The sequence below is a fragment of the Zosterops lateralis genome (assembly GCF_965231275.1).
Source record: "Zosterops lateralis genome assembly, chromosome: 1".
In the NCBI taxonomy this organism is placed as follows: Eukaryota; Metazoa; Chordata; class Aves; order Passeriformes; family Zosteropidae; genus Zosterops; species Zosterops lateralis.
In genome coordinates, this window is record NC_139762.1 from 11054687 (window position 1) to 11074403 (window position 19717).

The window sequence follows — 19717 nt, forward strand, 5'->3', positions numbered from 1 at the left end:
GTACAGCTTTCCTGGGCAAGGTGTAGGACAGTTCAGGGGACAGGAAAGGCTGAGGAATGGCACTATTACCAGTGTGGACTATTATGCCAGTATCTGCCAACAGAGTCAAAGCCTAAAAATGTCATAATGCAGATATAATAAGTGTGCAAGTTTTTATTTACCTAGGCTTGGAAGACTGATATCCCAGGGATTACTGCTGACAGGAGTTATTGTACTCCACAAACTTTGAAGAGGATTCCTGAATTTGTCTCATAGCTCAAAGGAAACATTTAGATAGCAATACTGCTGTGCAGGGAAAGTAAATATTTAAAGCTTATTCTGAGGGATGAGAAGGAACAAAACGTGCAAATTTCACATCTTCTACAATACAGTAATTTAAATTCACAAAGGTAAGAGTTTCTTGTCAAGACACTAAACAACAAGATACTATCTGATAGAAAATAGGCCAAACTGTACCAAGAATAGTCTATGATGATTTATTTTACAAGAAGCTCCAGGGAATTGCAGCAACTTAATCTAAGATCATGTCTACTATTAGGGTTTTATAAGGAGGATGCTTTGTTCAATTTTTCCATGATTTGATTCACTTCATAGGGAAGTCTCAGAGTACATAAAGAGTTTTCTTTGGGTAAAATCAGAAGGTAATTGGAAGCATATTCCTTGCAGGCTCCACAGGCACAGGGTAGCTCAGTCCAGATGCCCTGATCACAGCTAACCCAAAGGAAATCCCACAGAAGTGTGTGTGGTATGGACACACGCACCAAATGTTTTACCTGTCTGCTCCCAATAGCTGCCCTATTTGCTGGTGTAAACATAACCTAGAGTGCTTTCTGTCTACAGCTCGGATATAAACACCTTTTTAACGTCTAAAAAAAAAGTAGATCAAAGAGGTAAAGCAGAATTTTAATGTGCTGTTTTGGACAGAAGCAAGGCACAAGCATTGTACTATAACATATCTAAAGAAAATTCAAACCTTTGACTCTTTGTAGTCTGAAGCAATATATTTGGCATTACTTCCAACCATCAGGTTGCCAGCAACTCAGCTTTCCATTCTGATTGACTGAGCCTGTTCTGACTTAGCCAGATTCCCTGATTGCATGCATGCACCGTTACCTATGTCCAGTGCTGACATATCTGTGACGTATGTATGGATTAGCCTCACAGTGCAGTATTTGATTTCTGTAGAAATACATGTACTGAAGTCTGTGAAACTGTGCAAAAAACATGGAGCTCCAGCTATTCACCATTCTAATTTCTTCATTAGCATTTCCATTGAATAATAGTCAAAATGCTAAAAACCTATGAAATGGGCTGTAAGGGAATCATTAATGGTCATCAGTCATAATTTATGAGTATCTGAAATGAAAAATCCTGGGGTTTACATTTTTAGGGCATTTGGAAGTCCCAAGAGAAGATCAGAGCAGGCACCCCAAAAGCAAACTTCATGTCAGTGCCTGCAGATGTTGGTAGCAAATTCTTTGGGTCAGTACAAGAAATATTTTCTTTAAATAGCAATTTTCAGGTGCAAAAGTAAGACCAGTCACAGCAGTTAAATATTCTCTTGTGACTTTCTAAATATGGGCACATACATCACAGAGTTTTATTTCTGTACAAACAGGATGTTGTCTGTGCATGGTACAAATGAATCTGCTAGTCTAGCACTTAAATGCTCATAGAATGCACCTATCTGAGATAAGAGGTGTTATATACTCTCCACAGGCTTTATAAAATAAGATCTGAATATAGGGTCTATTATGTTACCTCATGTGTAGAAGCATCTACTCTTTTATAAGAGCACAATAACCCTTGAGATAATGATGACATAAATTTATTAACACTATATTCATGTACAGAATTATTCTTTCATTTTTATTGATAAGCATAAAAAAGTAGAAGTTAGTAATTGAGCTAGAGTCTGAATTCTTCACTTCCTCTTGCAGATCAGCTACTTCTCTGAGTATTTCCTCATATAGACACATCCAGTATTCACATTGTGGACCCAGAATACAGGAGCTTATGTCTGAGAAGTTGGAATAGCAATGAGATAAAATCTGATGGAACAGAAAGGCTGTATCTGAAAGGGAACAGCAGAAAATACAGGAGATGCAGACACATGAAACAAAACAGAACAGCTTGGTTGGAAATGAAATGGGGATGAGCAAAGTGCACAATGATAAAGGTGTTGAAACAAGATACCAGCATCTACAAGAACCAGGTCACCAGAAACCAGATGAGCAAACCAAGTCTTGGGGTCTCTACTTTCCAACTGATCTCTATGCTTATTTCCTAGTAACAAATGATCCTTTTAAGAAAGAAAGAATATACCCTGGGTTACCCCTTTTCCAAACAAAGGAGACAGCTAACGGAAAGCTGGAGGACAGAGAGAATCACTTATGGCAGGGGAAAGAGAAACAAAACTGGAGGAGGCAATGTGATTAATGCATGCAAAGGGAGCCTGACTACAGAAGTCTACATGATGCCAAACAACTTATTGAACTACCATGAATGCAAATAAAAACCAAAGTCCCTCTTCAAAATATAAATACAACAGAGATGCACATCAGTGTTCCCCAGCTGTTGTGCTATAAGTAGCATAGAAAAGGTAGTGGGAGGTCAGAAATAATGGGAAGCATCCAAGGGCAAGCTGAGGATGAGAAAAGGCCAGATTCTGCAAACTGAATTTGAGTAAACACAGGAGCACAACATTCCTGGTATCAGGAATGAGCTGTTCATGGCAGGGTTCCCTTGCACCCCTCTGATCATTCTTAACACCAGCACAGCAGGTACAGCTCTGTGTTCTACCTCTACATTTCTGACTTGGCAATGTCCTCTCAGACAGATGTTTTATCCAAATTCCAGCTGTCAAATTCTCAAAGCAGGGTAAACAAGATCTTGCTGGCCACTCTCCTCCATCCTGGATCTGTTCACGAGATCTCATGGCTAGATCATTTCACAGCTGCTATAGGGGTTCTGCAGGTTATTACACAAATATTTACTTTTTCAGAAGAAGAAACCAAGTGCATTAGACCCAAGTCTGAAAAACTTTGTTTCTTTCAGCCCCTTCCTGTGGGGTTTTGACGGGCTGAAACAAATGAGTGTGAAGACAACACGATGTACAGCACCGTGAGTCATTAAAAGGTCAGAGCACCTAAGTGCTGCAGTGCTGCAACATCCCAACAGCCAGCAGAGCACAAGGAGATGGTGCAACTGCAAATGCCATCAAAAGGACCTCTCCAGCCCCAATAGCTGAAAGAAATTTACTGTGGTCTTTTGGAAAACAGCCTTCAGCACACTTTGCTGAAGTCCAAGTGAGGCTTGGACATGTGCTGCAGGGAGATACCTTCTGATCCTCAGAGATGCACCTGCACTGTCCTCACAGAAGAACAGGGTTTCTGAAAGTTTTCAAAATCTCTCTGTGGCTTAGTATCTCAAGTTTTTTCTTCAAGGCAACTTACAGGTTGAAAACAATGTCCAGGTTCTTCCATCATCATTTAGACAGTCTGAAAATGAGTGCTCAGTATTTTGGGAACTGGGCACATTTGCATTGCTGAAAACAACCAGAAAGAGGGCCTAAAAAAGCAGGTACCATTAAAGAAACATGAGATTACTCAGGCCCTGAAAAATCTCACATTACTGACTGCCTTTGAAAAATTGTGGCCACACTGCTGTTTTCACGCTGTAATCATACAGCACATAAATCTGGATCTCAAAATGATACCACACAGAAAGTGTCAGTCTGGCCTGACTCCAAGAGGTTCATTTAGGCATTTATTTTCATTTAAATCATATGCAAACAAAGTGATCTCAGGTCACTATGAATAAAGACAATTTGTAGTATACAGTAATGGATATATGGAAAGTATGTCAGCTGGTTTCTTTCTCAGGTAGATACAATTAAGTATTTTAAAATAGCTAATATGATTAAGTAGCATTTATTGTCTATTAGTGGCTATGCAAGTGCAGTTCTTACTACACCAATACAGCAGAGCAGCCAGATTTAATTCTGCTCTGTAAGCAATGGTGTCAGGTACGTGATAATTTATTCCTGAGATGGTAGAAGTGAGAAAAAGTCACGCTGTCACTTCAGGGGAGTTCACAGTTGTTGCTTTTGAAAGATTAATTTTCATTTTGAAATGTCAACAAATTTCATATAGAATGATCAAAAGAAGTCCCCCTTGCCCTGTTTTTTTTTAACCTCTCTATGTTGATTAAACTAATTTTGTAAAGGTATAATGTACTATGCAGTAGACTCCTCAAAATGAATTCCCTGCAGATGCATAAAGAAGTAATGTTGGGCATGCAACACATAGGAAAATTAGCAGCATATTCCAGGCCAGGGTGAATATTTCACCAGGAAACCAATGGCAAAATTTATTAGTGGTATCAACAATTGTCTTGGGAACCAGCAATGCCCAGACACTTAGATTTATGTAATTTCACTGATCTGGATTTTGGGGTTTCCAGCTTAACTGGAAACTTTATATGAAAAAACTGGTGTGCTATATCTTAAAAATGGCAATAAATGCATCACCTCACTTTCTTTGTTAAGAAGACTGCATCTATGTTGCCTTCAAAAGTGACATTCCTGAGAGCTCCCTTTCATGGTGGGACAGCAGAAGGAGCAGAGCGTGGCACAGACTTCACTTCAGCCAAACAGGCCTGATGAGGTGGCTTGGATTTCCCAGAGAAAGCCCTGCCAAGGGTTCCCTGCCCAAATCACTTGGGCTGGAAATTCACATTGTTGTTTTCATTCCCAGCTAGATGAGAGGTACTGGAGACAAAGCTTGCACTGCCCGAATTCAGCACAGAGAGACAGACCATTAGTCAGTCAGCTGTGAAATGTAAATAATTTTTGCCTTTCAGAATATCCTCCCTGATTCTGTCAAAATCCATCATGCACAACTGCTTATTCAAGCAAAAGGTAACACAAAGTAAATATCCCCCAAACTTACAATCTAGCAGAGAACATCTTAATTTCAGTCCATCATTCACCTCATGACACTTTGGTAAAAAAAAACTGTTCTTCCAATATCAGTCTGCCCTGATCACTTTTGAAATAACAAAAGCTAAATCTTTTAAAAATCAGAGGCCTCTGGTCTCCCTCATGAACTGTGGATTGGGAAAAACTCCACTGGCCTCAGGAGCCAGGTTACTTCATTTCTAATTGCAGTCAGAGGTAACACTTGGCCCTCAATCAGTGAAAAAACCAGCAAAGGCCAACCCATGGACAGCCTCCTGATCTGCTTTCCAGGATGACCCCTCTGGGAGGGGTGGGAAAGGGAGAGGAAGAATCACCTCTGCCTTTGCAGAGGAGGGAAAGGGAGAGGAAGAATCAGCTTTGGGAATCAGCTGTCTGGGCCTTGTTTTGTTATTCTCCTCATCGGATTCATAGGCTGACTATGTGGAGAGTTGAATTTGTTTGTATTTCAAAGATGCAAAGGGTCATGACAGTGTTCACTGCTGGATACTTTCAAAGGTCCAGTCCCACTGCAACAAGGGCAAGCTCTTTGGGAACCTCTTGAGTCAAGCACATATCCAGAAATACTTACCAAAAACGATATTTTAACTATTTGGCTTTTCCATCACTAATTGGACCAAACAGCAAGAGTATGACCACAAATTGTTCTTTAAAATCCTTGTAGATGGAAACTAAATTTCACAGAAGATTTAAATAAAACTTAGTATCTTAGGACAAAACGTGTTTTTGTAAGCCAAATTTGGAATTAATAAAAAAACTCAGAAAATACTAGCATTAACTGAAAGTTAAAAGAGCTATAAAATCAAATTAAATTTAAAGACTTCAATTTACTAATAGAAGAAAATAAATACCTAGAAACATTGAGAAACAGCTCAATATGTAAAATGATTCCTTGGAAAGACAGAAAATAAAGCTTAATCTGAAAATCCATTTCGAAACTAAAGCTGCCAAAACCAATGCCTTTTTTTATCAGGCAGATAAACTGCACTCAGTTATAATTGCAGTAAACCATCTATAGGGACAAAGACTCCTGCATGTCAGCACTGAGCCTGCCTTTAACTTTGGGTTTAGCACTTTTTGTCTTTTTTAATCTTTCTTCCACCTACTGGTTTGTGCCCTAGGATATCTTCCCGTTACTGAGAGATTCTGACAGGGGATCTTTACAGAAGCTGTCGAGCTTAATATTTTGGTCAGTGATAGTGAATGCTTTCTTTAATCTTGTGCCATCAAAAAGAAAACATCCACCACGTTTTATGTTAGCAGCAAAGAAACAGCTGTCCAGGTTAAATGTGATTGGTTCCATCAAATTTGAGATCTATTTTTTCCATAATTTTCCTCAAGGTCCACAAACGTATTCATATGACCTGCCAAAGCATTCAGAATGTCAATTTAGTTAAGAATACTGCTGTACTGAAGAGCCTCAGAAAAAGTATGTCTATTTTTTATACAAAGAAGCAAAGAAACATGTTGGTCAGAGCAAATTTATTTTTAGGGATTGATTAATTAATTAATTAATTAATTTTCATTAATTTTACAGACCAATCTTCCCCATCCAATATTGTTATATATCTCCTAGTGTAGAAGTTAAATCAGACTTAGAACACAAGTTATATTCTTTCATCTGCTAAGTCATCTCACAAATACCTCTAGTCACCTTGGCAATTAATTAAAGCCCCTTAGAATTATAAAACCACAGAATAATTTAAGTTGTTCTTTGAATTGAAGTAGCGTTCCAGCACCCCACTTTCCTTTACTCTGTGTTCATAAATTTGTTAAGGCTGTATGTTAGAAATCATTTAAGTAAGAATTCTTAACTACAATTAAAGAAGTCAATCCTGCTGACTGACTTCAAAAAAAAAAAAAAAATCTGTCAAAAGGAACAACCATGTCAAGTTTGCCAGTGGTGCTACAGGTAGTTTCTCTTTGAAAGAACAGATGCTATGAAACAAAAATATGTGGTTTCTCTTCCCCATTCTCCCCCACATCTCTCACATCTCCCTCTCTTTTCCCACCCACACATTCCCACAGGTGATTAGATATGTCCTGGGAATCAGATTCTTTTAAAGTAAATATCCATCTGGATACTCCTTTTCAGACAGTGTTAAACAACCAGATTACAAAATGCCTCCTGTCCCTGATTCCACAAAGAAAAATTCTACTCAGCCAGGGATGAGGTTGTGATGTTCCAGAAGTACAAAATAAGGAAAGTTCTAATACAGAGTAGCTTGGAGACATTAGGAAGGAAAAAAATTCTTTGTAGATAATCTAAATAATTTCTGTGATTAGCTTAAATATTGCATGACACATGGATCTTTTAGAAAAGTCCATTTCAAATACAACTGGATGTACTTTTTTTAAAATTTTTTTAAAATTTTTTTTCAGGATAAGGCAGATTTATTTCTCAATTTCTAACTTTAATGTCAACATATGCTACACTCCTCATCTTCTTTTTCTGTCCTTTTCCCTTTGTGCACCTGCTGCTCTTTTCTCTGCTCTAAACAGTCAACTTTTGGTACTCAAATGCCATCTTGCACCCAGGGTGATGCAAAGGCCACCCACCCTTAGCCACAGTCTGGGCACTGAAAGGATGGCTCAGTGCTCCAGAACTGCCCTCAAATCCCTCAATCTCTATATTCTGACTGAGGCAGTTAGAAAGAAATGCCCATATTGCATTATAACACAAGTTCCCAGTATCAAAGCATGTAAATGAGGGTATGAACATGTGAAAGTGCTTGGTGCAGAAAGTGAGACGGAGAGAAAGAAATTCATCTCCTGAATAAAGCTACTGGTCTCCAGTAAAGCTGGCTCAAGCGATGTTTTGTCTGTGTGTCTGAGGAAGAGTAAAACTTAGAAAAAATGGAAAGCAAATTTTTTGATGGATTGTTTTGAATACTGCAGATTATGAGTAGGTTCAGGGTGGGGAGTGTTTAAGTGCAGCCCTCTGCAATCCCAGTTCACTGGTCTGGATATTGCTGGAGTCCTGGTTTTCTACCCATGGGCACAAGGAGAGGCACGAGGCTGGGGCACAGCACTGTCTCTGTGTGTCCTCCAGAACAGAGGCCTGGACCTTACTGCAGCCAAAAGGGAGGGCATGGCCACTGAATAACTGGAACAAACTGGGTCATGCTGATCTCTCTTTAGAGAAGCACAGCAAAAAGCAAAGCTTACCAAAGGCTGATGATGTTGATGCCATACCCTTCCTCCTTCTTTTGAATAATGAAGCACTGGTGTTGATTCAGCTACTACTTCTCACCCTCCAGAGTAGGTACCACAGTATTTAGAATACATGAATGAGTTGGTGCCCTCTCTGCTGCAGCTGCCCTGCAGTAACACTCTCTGGAATAGTGGCATGCTCCACAAACCAAGAGAAGATGACTAAGTGTCACAACCCATGCCTATAACATTTAACTACATTTTCATTTAAAAAATTATCTACAATTTTTTACCTAGTTTAGTTACACAATTGTAATCAAAAATCAACCCAGTATCACTTACACAGAGTTTGCAATTAAAAGGCCATCCACTTGTACACCCATGTCAAATCAAGGAGCTTCAACCTCATCATAACAATGGTCAGCATTTTCTGTTTTGTTTTCTACAGGTGTTGTGCAATCTAACCCAAATTAATCTTCATGACAATAAGAAATAGACATGTTAGATTTATTTATTTATAAAGAATCAGAGGGCCGAGCTGGGAGGAGAATTTCTGGGGAAGACTGTCTTAGCCCTGTGCTAAAATCATAGTTTCTGATAACTTTCCAAATATAATTCATTTGTTAATTTTGGTCTAAATTTCCTTCTTTTGACTCCAGTAATTATTATTAGCTGATGCAGTGTCTGTAATGTAGTCAACACTTTCCAGACATACAACCAAGAAAAATTATTTTTACAAGACTGCCTATAAAAATACATTGCATGTCTGAGATCACTTTGGATTAGTGAGGCCAAGAGATTTTAAACATTGGTATGCACAATGTATACAGTAAAACTATGTGGATTGGTAAAAACAAACATTTTTCTTCTTGTTTGTTAAAGTTACTGAGCACAGCATGCTCTAAGTTACTCAAATTGGAGTTTCATTGACCATGGAAATACTTTAAATGGTATGGTTTTCTCTCTCTCAGAGTCCGATACGAGTCTCATTTAACCATAAATTTTCACCTGTGCAACAGTACAGACAAAACAAACTACCACCAACTTCTGGCAATGAAAGTAAGAAGAAGATTTAAGTCAACTATTTTTATATCTTTGCTATTTTCTGATTCCTAGGAACAGTAAGGTCCATCCAAAACTAAAACCAGGTTTTTCTCATACTTCAGAAATCTATATTTATAAATGCATTTTATATATATACACACACACATACATATAAATGCATATGTGTTCATTTATTCTATATATTTATATTTAAACACTTCCAGATGTTTATATATTTTAATAGATATATATAGAAAGTGTTCACAGAAATACCAGAAGTGAACTTGCCTGTCAGATTGTGTCTGCAGCTGTCTATTCTCTTCTGCCATCATGTGGGTATTACTGAAGTGCAGGAATGCAGCAGCTGCTGGGAGAGCATGAGAGGATGAGAGGGTGAGAAATGCCCCTGTACCTCCCAGGTACCTCGGGCAAACTGGGATTGCTGCCTTCTCACTTCAAAACTGTCTGGCAAGAAACTTGAAATCTGAGACACTTCTCCATACCCTCAGGTCTTTAACAATCTAAAAATCTATGGACATTCTAAAATAAAATAAAATAAAATAAAATAAAATAAAATAAAATAAAATAAAATCTCAGAGACTTTTCTGCAAGGGTGTTTTATTGGAATACAACACTCCTTGGGATGATTGCGATATCCTGGCTGGTTTTTGCATGGAAGTCCAGGAACTGAACTCCTCCAGGCTGGATTCTGCTTTTTCTCAGGGACCATCCAAATCTCCAGAAAGGCTCTTTTTTTTTTTTTTTTTTGGAGGTCATCAGAGATTAAGGAGATGTTTTATGGGTATGTTCTAAATATGGCTATTTTAGATCAGTGTACTTAATCCTACCTCCCTGTGATTATGCTACTGACAAAATATATCAAATGTAAGACGTATACAACAGAGCTACTTCAAATAAAGGCTCTTTTGACTTTATAACTAGCTAAACAAAGAATTATCTGTCTAGCTCCTGACACAAAAATGTTCTGCAAGTTGTTACTTCTCTAGTAAAGGTCTAAATGGGATAACAAAATTTTATTATTTTATTTATTCCAAAATTATTTAAAATCACGATCATTCCAAAACTCCTATATAATGGCATTCAAATTGCTACAGTTTTCTCCTTAATTAGCAAGAAAAAAAAATTGATACATCTTTTGGCTAATGCTGAAGGTGTGTTAATGCAGTAAATGGTAGCTTCTAAATACTGCATTTGAAGAGTCACTGTGTGGGGATTTCACCCTTGCATAAACACTGGTATTCTGGATAAGTGCATAGTTCATCTTTCTACTGAAAACAACAAAAAAGGGGAAAGTAAACCTATGTCTTGTCATTAAACAAAGGATAAAACAAAGCCTTTAGAAAGAAGCTACAGAAATGTGGGGGTTTTTGTCCCAAGTATACCCTACATTTGCAAATAGTTAATATTTTCTTTAACCCCAGTTAATCTATAAATATCTTTTTGACCTTTGGATAATAGCATGCTTAATACATCTGCATGTCAAACACTGCAAGGTTTACTTTGATTCACCCACTTTAGGAGAAGCAATCATGTGTCAGACAGCTGCTTTTTCTCATAACTTCCCCCATAACTAAAACTTCTGCATAGTTACAAAACAGAAAATGACACCAGAATCACAGAGCAATATGTACATTACTCAAGACTAAATGGCTTCTGTTACTTGCTCCAGTGAAGTAAACTATGCAAAAGTACACTAACTTAGCTTCTAAAAGCAAAGGTCTTCTGAGAGTGTTTCACACTAGTACTAAACTCTCCATCTCCAGATTTTTCCTCCTTCACTGAGTGTCTGAAATAAACAGTGAAAATCGTGCAAGTTTTATTCAGGGCAGTAAATGCAATTTGAAATAATAACTCTCTCCAGTACAGAGACTACTTTCCATGACCTAGATGATTCAATACAATATTTTAACCCTAAATAATTTGCTGTGAAATTTTCACAGTAAATATTAGAGCTCTCTGTGTCTATTCTTAAATATCTGCAAGCATTTTGTAAATATTAACACCTTAACATTAACTTAACATTAGCATTTTAAATGTCCTAAAAATTACACAGGTATCTATAAGCAGTGAGAAGTCTCCTGAAAGTTTATGTACTTCCAATGTAGGTACTGCAGTCCCTAAACATTCAGTGGCTGGAGTCAGAGCCTGATTTTAAAAAGACAAGTTGATTTTTAGGTTGCTTTGTATTCTGTCAATGGGAAGAGTCAAGTCCTTCCATGGTTCAATGACTGAAAGGAATTGGGTCTCTCTAAGGGAGCAACAAAACTGGACAGTTCAACAAAAACTGCTTACATCTAGAAAACAGGAAGTACCTGTGAGAAATCAGAAGGAAAACAATATAGAGTGTGAAGCTGCATTAACTGGAGAACTGCAGGTAGGAAAAAAATTTGCATGGTCTAGAGAGGTGTAGCAGAAATAGCAATGGCTTTGAACAAAGCAAGAATGGTGGGTTAGAATGTGATACCTTAATCTGGGTGTTCAGAAAGTTTCAATACTTTAAGTAAAGCATGTGATTTTGAAAAGCTATTATCAAAGCCCTAAAAGCTTTGTAAACTGATCAAGACCTAAATGATGTTAGAAATACAACAAACTGCAACTGGAAAACAAAAGCAAAATTATTCCCTGTGTACTGTGCAATATATACAAATGCATGCATAAAATGGTTTGGATCTAGACATGGTTTTATTTTTTTAGTGCTTTCATCAAACTGGCAAATACTACATCTGCTCATCATCTCATTCTGCCAAACAGGTGGAACATTGAGCAGTGGATGGTGATCACTGCCAAGGTTTGCTTAGCAAAAAATGCTTTGCCTGTTTTAGCTATAAATAATGCTCACCACATGTTTACTAGGCAAGGTCGTGATTCCCTTTCATCTGTTTGGTGAGAGACAAACCAAGAAATATTGAGAAGAGTTAATTAATCCATGTGTAAACTCAGCAGATGCTAAGACTCAATAGGAAGCCAGAAGCAGCCTCACCAGAGAGAGAACACTTGGGCCTTACTCATTGCCAGCAACTTAGCTCATACATTTCACATGCAATCAGCATTATATAAAAATTACAGTGAGTAAGAAAACACAAAAATAACTATTGTAAGAGGGCAAATAAGTCCAAACTTTCCCTCAAAAGAAGGCTACAGTCAGTGTATTCATTTTTTCTCCTTTTACTTCACATTTCTTGTGTTTGAGGTCACACCATAGCTCAGTTTTAAGGAAAAAGGTGTTCTGGAAGCCTCTTCCATAATCTGCTGGTTTGGTCAGTCTCCTGCAATCCCCACTGCACTTTCAGCTTGCTGAGTTGGTCTGTGGCACTGCAAACCCACAAAGTCCTTATGGAAGGGCTGGCAGAGGTGTCTCCTCCCTCATCTCTTGTGGAGAAGAAGCAGCAGCAGCTGTCCTGTGTTGCTCTAGGCTCAGGCACCTCCTGAGTGCTCTCAGCAAGATGGAAAAATGTGGAAAATGTCCTGACCAGAATCACGGCAGATTTTAGCTGTGAGCAAGACACTTATTTTCCCAGAGGACTCTGTAATCACTGCAGCCCAAAACAAGACTGTCCAGAACATTTGAGGGTCTCTGAAATGTAGGCCACTAGATTTCAGACAAAAACTGCTGTGGGCAGCCTCTTTTGTTCATACCTAGAGTGATTTGTCCTCTTTGTAGGAGTTAATGTTGTGTTTGGCTGGCTCCTGAATGCCATTATCCCCCTTTGCTTCCCAGGCTTGATGCCCCCTTCATCTTTCTTGCTCAACTTTAGTTTTCCATGATGTCAACAGATTGCAGGGAAACTGCTCTGCTGATCTCTTCATTCAGGGACTAAATAAATAAGTGAGACTTGCTAATTTTACATTATTATTATTATTTCTCAAATTCCTAGAGCTATGGAAAGTTCTGACAGCTCATGCAGAGTACAAGGCTGTTACTACTTATCTTCCACTAAAATACACTAATGAGAAAATTTCTCATCAGATCTCAACAAAAGTGTTTTGTTCCTTATAATGTAATGTTGACATATTTGTGTGCTGCTGTTCTGGGCCTGGATGTCAAAGCACATTAGACTTGTACACTGTAGTCATGAATTTGGTCAGTAAAAATAAATTAACATTTACCTTCCATGGTTCCAGTTGTTTTTCAGTATTTTCAATTCCACTGATGGCATGTTCACAAGCAAACATCTGGAATAATACTGGGATAGATTAGCCAAGATCATTTCCCTAATCTGAAATCACCAAGAATCTTGAAATTCAGGGAAATTCACAAGCATACTTGAAAACAGACCAAGTTAATCTATAGCATTCTATCCTAACTCCTCTTTAATTTATCACATACCTGGAAAAGCAATGACTTCAGCCATCTCATTAAACGCACAGCTTAAAACCAGCTTTAGTCAGAGTTTAAACTGGTGGCAATGAATAGTTTTGTGTCCAGTGATAAATTGTATGTCAGAGTTTTCCTGTCTTTTCAGCCTGGGCAGTAACCCCAAGGGGACTGGGCCTGCAGTGCTTATCTTAAGTGTATCTATAACATACATACAGCCCTTCACAAAAGCAAAGAGGATGTATCATGTCATCAGACATGGACTTCCTAAGCAGGGTTCTACTCCAGCTGATAGTAATGAACTCTGACGGTGGAGCAGAAGTTATTTTTGTCCTAAATGACAAACTGCCATGTCCTGTTATCTAGAAGATTTAAGGCCTGACACACACTATTTCATCTAATGGAAGCAGTTCAAAAGAAAAAGACAAGTTAACATATGCCGGTAGGAATGGATATGGAGCTGTATTTCCCCAGGTAGCCAGGAACTAAATACCAGTGTTTTTTCTAACCATGGTGTTTTTTGTCAGTTCATTTTATTTATAGGTGTGCTTAAACTTCAAACAAGTACTGGAATTAGCATCCCAGCATCCCTTCAGCTGGCCATTTTTCCCAGGAGAAGACAGAAAAAGGCTGAGTTATCACAAGTAATTACTACTGACTGGCCAGACATTCTACCAAAAAGAGTGACAACCACCATTTTAAACTAAGAGAAGGGATGTTGAAAGCAAAGACCTTGTTGCTTCTTTTTCCATTAGAAATGGGTGTTTGTGGAGTAGTTCAAAGTAGTGACATCCCTTTAGATGAACCTCACAGTCCAACGCAATTACCTTTTCCTGAGGGTGATTTCATTTAGTATTTAGCTCTAACCAGCCTTTTGCCTTTCGTGTGATATTTTGCATTTTCAGTGTTGTAAGGCAGTGACTGCATTTTTTTTTCTGGTTTTATGCAGTTCTTGAGCCATGATTAGGATTCTTACAGCTAGTAACACTACCAACATTGCACAGCCAGACATTCAAACTGTCCTTTGCAGGGGCTTCTCTGTTAGACTCATATTTCCAAAATTCAGCACACAGGCGAGTATTTGGCCCAGAGACTGAAATTCCACACAGTGCTATAAACCATGGGAGTATGACATGTCCTAGAAAGACTCTGTGCCCTGGTTCATCATTAAAGACTCATGTTTTTAATGGAATTTTATCTTCCCAGACATTATGAAATCCATTAAAATGAAAAATACTTCTTTCAGGTTCCACAAAGTAATTAATTCATTTATACTTAAAATAAAGGGCAGATATTGTAGTAACTCTGTCAGAAGAGAGGACACATTAGAAAGGCTTAGGAAATACAGGCTGTGTTCCTGAAATGCAGCTGAGGAGCTGCAGGGAATTAAGAGAATTAAAGTTCTTTTATATCATATTAGCAAGAACCAAGGTCCCTGAAGTGTGGTTTAATGACAGGACTCAAACTGTACAAAAGATTCACAATATCCTTTTCCAAAAGTATTTGAGCAAGAGGAGACTATGACTTAGTTACACAGAGGCAAACTAAGTATTACTGCACTTGCCAACACCAAAGAAGTTCTTTTGCAAACATTGCAGTCTACACCTTCCTCATGAGGGGAAGGGGAGAGGCAGACACTGATCTCCTCTTGGTGTCCAAGGACAGGATATGAGGGAATGGCCTGAAATTGTGTCAGGGCAGGTTTAGGTTGGATATTAGGAAAAAGCTCTTCCCTCAGAGGGTGGTTAGGCACTGGAACAGGCTCCCCAGGGCAGTGGTCACAGCTCCAGGCCTGACAGAGCTCAATGAGCATTGGACAATGCTCTCAGGCACATGGTGTGGCTCTTGGGGATGGTCTTGTGCAGGGCCAGGACTCAAATGGGTCCTTTCCCTCTCAAGATATTCTGAAGTTACAAAAAGTCGAAGTTACAAAAAATAATTATGCAGAAGCAAAGTAGCAAAATGCTGTCATACGTATGTAGTAAAAGGTTAATCACATTGAGAACCTAAATGAAGCATGAAAATCACCCCAAGATACACTAATCACCTTGAATACAAGACACATTCTTCTTCTGGGGCTATCTGTATCAGAAAAAGCAAAACAGGAGTCCACAAAAGTATAGGTCCTGCAAATGGATGAATGAGATGGGCCAGGAATATTGGATGACCTAAAGACAAGTCCTTGTGTCAAGATATAACTCTTCAAGCTGTTGTTTTGGGGGTTTTGTTTTCTTTTTTTACCTATAATGGAAGTGGCATATTCTGTCTATCTGGGTCACAGTTTTCAGAAACTCTTGAAATGTTTTTGAAAAGGAATCTTATTTCCACTTTGCCTTTTCCAAACTCTACACACAACCATACTTAATTTTAAGATTTCCTTAATGGGACACTAAAGGATCTTTCCATCTTCCTATCACAGAATGGTTGGGCTGCTAGGAATCTTGAATTTCCCCTGTCCATGGGCAGAGACAACTTCCACTATCCCAGGTTGCTCCAAGCCCCATCCAACCTGGCCTTGAACATGTCCAGGGATGGGGAAGCAACAACCTCACTGGGCAACTTCTTCCAGTTCCTCACTGCCCTCACAGTAAAGAATTTACCTATGTCCTATGTGTCCTTGGATTTTTTTTAAATACAATTATTTTAAAATTTTCTGTATTAAGGAAAAAAGGTATTTTTCATTCTAGATACCAATGCTTCTGTCTCTGTATATAATATTTCTGTTTCTATCTATAGATATGGCTTAGAACATATGGAGACAGTGCTAAGGTATGTGCATGCTGAAGGATAATACATATCCTTTGCACATATCACAACATCTGAGTTCGTAATTCAGGGACTCTGGCTGTTTGCATTTATTCCCAATGTCTGGAAATACCTGGAATAACCTCTGTACACTTACACAGATATTACACATAATATCTGGAATAACCTTTGTACACTTTGGTGCAGGGACACACCAATACAGCAGTTCTGAACCTGAAAATTTTCATTGGATTTTACATTTAAAGTGAGTATGATTCTTTATTAAATAAATCTCATATTCATGTTTGCTATCTGGTTATTGACTGAATAATTCAAAACCCTAACATTGCAATACACATGCATTAACAATTATGATTATTTTTTTTTTAATGAACAGAGCTTCTAACCGCACTATTTATCTTAAAAATTATCCTAAGTCAAAATATTCATATCCAGGTCTCAATTTGCCTGTTTTTCAGGTGATATAGATGTACTGCTGGCTTTTAACTTACATCTCATTTAAATAGTCTTTGCATTTTTGTGTATATTGCTTGTTTATCTCCAGCAAGACAAAATAAACTCTAGGATTCAAGTGACGTTATTTTAGGGATTCATCAAACAAGAATAAAAAATATATTTTTGTGAGATAGTGTGACTGAGCTGAGGAGCAGGTGTTTGGAATGTATGCAGAATGGTTCACTTGCTGTCAGTATGTTTAAAGCTGGAGAAGCCAGCCAGCACTGTGCTCTTCAGCTTGTAAACTCTGGTTGCTGATGTGATGAGAAACAGTGAATGTTCTGCTTACAAATTTAGACTCTTCATCCCAAGAGGTTCCTACCAGATCCCAGGCTTTGTGACAAATCCAGGTTCTTTTTTCTTGGCCCATATATTTCAGAACAATAACATATGTCATATGTGTGCCTTCTGAAAGTCCAGAAGAATGTTGTGTAATGTGAGCAGCTCTTTCAGTCTCCATGAACACAAGTCACAGGGCTCTCTGAGAAGCAGGAGGGAATAAATGAAGAATTGGAATATATATGTTCTTTTTTCTGCAAATTCTTCTCTTCTGTTTGTTTATAAGGCTTGCCTTCCCAGTTTATATGTCAATATAGGTAAAACAATTGAAAGGTAATAAATAATGTAAAGTCTAATAAACTGGAGTTGTGTGAGAGCTGTGATCAGAGTTCCACCATTCACTCCCCATTGCCTGGCTGGGAGCAAGGCACTGAATAACACCCCTCAGTGCAATTCCTTGGGTCAGGGCAATCCCAAACACAGGCTGTGCAGGGAATGAATTGTGAGGAGCCCTGGAGAGAAGGGCTAGGGAGTCTTGGTTGATGAGAAGCTTAAAATGACCCAGCAATGTGCACTCACAGCCCAGAAAGCCAAATGAGTCCTGGACTGCCTCAAAAGCACCCTGGGCAGCAAGTGAGGGAGGGGATTCTGCCCCTCTGCTCTGCTCTGGTGGGATCCCACCTGCAGTGCTGCACTCAGCTGTTGCACCATCAACAAAAGAAAGAGAAGGACCTGTGGAAGCGAGTCCAGGTGATACCATGAACATGATTAAAAGGCTGAAACAACTCTCCTATGAAGACAAGCTGGGAGAGTGTTGGCTGTTCAGCCCAGAGAAGAGAAGCCTCTGAGGGGACTTTGTAACAGCTCCTCATATGTACAGGAAAGCTGGGGAGGGAATGTTTCCAAGAGGAAAAGACAGGTGGAGTGACAAAACAAGGGAAAATGGCCTTAAACTGACAGAGAGGAGGTTTAAATTAGATATTAGAAATAATTTCTTACTGTGAAAGTGAGTCAATGGCACAGGTTGTCCAGAGAAGCTGTTGCTGCCCCATCCCTGGAAGGGTTCAAAGCCAGGTTGGATGGGGCACCACCCTGGTCAAGTGCAAGATGTCCCTGTCCATGGAAGGGCCACTGAACTTAATCTTAAGGCTGCTTCCAACTGAACCCATTCTACAATTCTATGATTTACTATTGAATGTATTTACATAAATAAGGGTACAATGAATAACACACTTTTGTACCCTTTTTCCTTCTTACTTCAGAATTGTAAACAAGCAAAAAAAAAAAAAAAAAAAAAAAAAAAAAAAAAAAAAAAAAAAAAAAAGCGGTTTCCCCATAATATTCTTCATGGATTTATAAAGTAGAGATGAAAAATGTTGGATAGAGAAGAACAGTTGTCAGAGAAGCCTACAGACACCAGAGTTTGCAGAGACAGCAGAAGACAAGGCATTTTAAGACAGCACATATATGAGGCTTTTAGTAAAGTGAATGATGCATGGTAGGGAGCAGACTGGGAGAGGAGAAAATGCAGGAGCCTACTTTAATCTGCCTGCAAGACCTTTTGAGAAAGATAGAATATATCTTCTGAAGAAGCAGTATGGATGGGAAAAGTCCAAAATTATTGGAACCACTATTTTTCTTCATATATTTCATGGTTATGAGGGAAATCAGGGCAGGAGTGCTACAAAACCAGCTGTTGCTATGTAATCTATAAGACTGTGCTTTTTGCAACGTCCCAAGCCAGGAATTAAAGAATCGTGATGAAACCAGATAGAAAAAAAAAAAAATAAAACTTCTTCCAACAAAACCAAAACCTGAAGATACGAGCTAAGGAGCTTATACTACCCAAACCACGTTTTAACCTACATCAATTCTTTGTCACTCAGGACATGGTTTATATTCTGACTTCTGAAACAGCTGGAATAAATAAATCACCTAAGCAGCAACTGCTTGAAACATGAATAAAATCTTCTTACGAGTTGACCTGATGCACTATTACCAGAAAGTATTTGGCTTCTGAAAAAAGTGGCAGTCATGATCACTTGAGCTCACAAACTGTCAGTTCCTTCCAAGGTGCCAGCATATTACCTCCTGAATATTTGAGTTCCAGAAAGACAGCATTGTAAAAGATTTATCAGAATATTTATGAAAGGAATTACTGGAAAAGTTGCTGTTATTTGTTTTATTTAAAGGAAGTTTATAGGTGAAAGCTTATATAGTTTCTGTATATGTATTAAATGAAATATTAGCTGTGCTTCTTTTAGAGATGGATTGTGTGAACTCTTAAATATTTTTTCATATTCATTTGGAAAAATAACTCTAAGAGTACCATTAACTCCACAGTTCTCCAGAAAAAATTTATATACACTGAAAAAAAAGTTAATGACTGTCTTCATAACCACCGTAACAAGGTTACAAATTTTGCATTTCCAAACATTCACTAATTCCATCATTCACACATGCCTATAATGGACCCCATGGTGAAATGCCTCTACCAAACAACCTTAGGTTCATACACAAGCAAGTGAGAGAAAAACATTTTACAGAACACAGAAGATTTGTCATGCCAGGCACAAAGACAAAACAAGGTCTGTTTTTCAAAGCTACAAGCTTATTGTCCCATGAGCTGAACATTGGCGGAAATTTTTACAACCCTTTTAATATGT

The 19717-nt window shown here is 38.4% G+C and overlaps 1 long non-coding RNA gene across 1 annotated transcript; it reads left to right on the plus strand.

Annotated features, from left to right (window-relative positions):
* The first annotated feature begins 11456 nt into the window (after positions 1–11456).
* Positions 11457–19260, plus strand: LOC310915855. The gene is made up of 3 exons (XR_014591227.1): positions 11457–11570; positions 16464–16521; positions 18938–19260. It is a non-coding gene; the product is annotated as an uncharacterized lncRNA (long non-coding RNA).
* The last annotated feature ends 457 nt before the right edge of the window (positions 19261–19717 follow it).